Source organism: Limulus polyphemus, unplaced genomic scaffold (genome assembly GCF_000517525.1).
Source record: "Limulus polyphemus unplaced genomic scaffold, Limulus_polyphemus-2.1.2 Scaffold3591, whole genome shotgun sequence".
Classification (NCBI taxonomy): Eukaryota; Metazoa; Arthropoda; class Merostomata; order Xiphosura; family Limulidae; genus Limulus; species Limulus polyphemus.
The window spans coordinates 68,166-70,235 of record NW_013669201.1 but is presented as its reverse complement, the minus strand read 5'-3'; the positions used below and the strand labels follow the sequence as shown (position 1 = coordinate 70,235).

The following is a 2,070-nucleotide window of genomic DNA, read 5'->3' as shown; positions in this document are numbered from 1 at the left end:
GGTTGAATGAAAACCAGTGTTAAGAGACTTCCTTATAGAAATGAGGATGGGGGGGTTAGAATGAAAACCAGTTACGAAACTTCCTTATAGGAATGAGGATGGGGGGGTTAGAATGAAAACCAGTTAAGAGACTTCCTTATAGGAATGAGGATGGGGGGTTAGAAGAAAGTTAAGGGGTGCTTCTTTCCCCATGATCTAGGGCAGCAGGTAGTCTTGACAACCTACAGTATACATGAACAATAGCACAGTAATTAACTAGTTTTACCACAGTTGTTTTCACGTTATAACATATCTTGCACCGTGTTACAGTTATAATTAACTAGTTTTACCACAGTTGTTTTCACTTTATAACACATCTTGCACCGTGTTACAGTTATAATTAACTAGTTTTACCACAGTTGTTTTCACTTTATAACACATCTTGCACCGTGTTACAGTTATAATTAACTAGTTTTACTATAGTTGTATTAATTCACTTCATAACTTGATATATTTTTACATTCAGAAATTTACTGACTCGTCTGAAGCAAAGATGGATCCAGCAAGTCCAAAAGGTGCTGTGTCACAAGCCAGCCTCAGAGTTTCCTGAATTTTCTTGTCTGGATACACGAATACTGTAAGCACAGGTCCAAAAATCTCCTCTTTCATGATCCTATCTTCAGGGTCTTTAGTGATAACAACAGTAGGCTCTATGTAATACCCTTTCCTTAAAAACAAGAATGACGCATCCATATTACTGTAACTTGCTAAAGAACAAGTTTATAATACACTAATCTTAAGATAGTTTTGAGTTTACTTACTCATTAAGTATATTTTATTACAAGTTACAGCTTTTACAGTAAGATCAAAAGTCATATCTGTTTTTAAAACAAATCTTACTTACTGTAAAAGCTGTAACTTGTAACAAAATAATCCTAGAAATATATAGCATGGAGTCTTTTTCTTTGACAATTAATACAATAATGTAGTATCTTAAAGCACAAAATGTTGCCTTAGCATTAGTATGATTTTATTAAATTTTGGAAGGATTTAAGTTCAGTACTTGTGTTTTAAACTGATAAGCAAGCAGAATATTGGTTTAAAATTCCACCTCTTACAATAAGAAATCATAGCCTACAAAAACGTAATTAATCCTAGTAAGTGTAACAGGATTCAATATAGTTGTAACATGCTTCACTATAGGTGTAATAGGCTTAACTTTAGGTGTAAAATGCTTCAATGAGCTAAAGCAAGTATCAGGCTCTAATAATGTACATGTTAGAAGTTTGAAGAGATCTGATTCAAGAAGAAAAACACTCTCCAAAATAAATAAAATTTTCAACAAGAAACTACATTTACACATAGTAAATATATCAAATATCTATATCTTAACACAAAAAATTAAATACCAAAATTGTCTCCAACTTCTCCATTGTCATTTCAAAAACTGTGATTTAACTTAGTTTCTACACAATGCAAAATCGTAACCTATCAAATGTTTTGTTGATCTGTCACCTCCTAAAGATGTGAAAGACTAAGTTTTACACAAGATGAGAACCAATACCTGCTATCACAAGCTCCTCCATCCAAAATCTCCAGGTTTGGGGAAGACTTAGCATAGTCAATGTAGCCCTTGATCCTATTGAAAGCTTTCTCATCAATAACTGCAGACAGAAATGTGTCATATTCTAAAGGTGATCCCAGCTTCAGTTTCTTCCTAGTCTCTAATAATCCTTCTTTTATCTAGAGGAGACGTAATTGGTTTAGAGGTATTTAAACTTGAGCTTGCTGAAAAGAATCAAACTAACTGACAAAGAAAAGGAACCGAGATTCAGGGTCTTCATTATACTATGTGTAAAACCAATAACATTTATAAATTATAAACTGATCATGCATAGAACTGGAAAACATTTGACATACCTATGTTAGGAAAACAAACACTGAAATAATGTGTAATTTATTATAACCTATTTATGTTACCTGATGCCAAACAGACTGTGGAACAATGTGTAATTTATTAAGATCTACTTCTGTTACCTGAGGCCAACTGGACTGTGGAACAATGTGTAATTTATTAAGATCTACTTCTGT

General features: G+C 32.9%; 1 pseudogene; it reads right to left on the bottom strand.

The window, feature by feature from the left end:
- The window catches only part of LOC106469647, a 33,766-nt pseudogene that overhangs the window by 5,235 nt on the left and 26,461 nt on the right, over window positions 1-2,070 (bottom strand).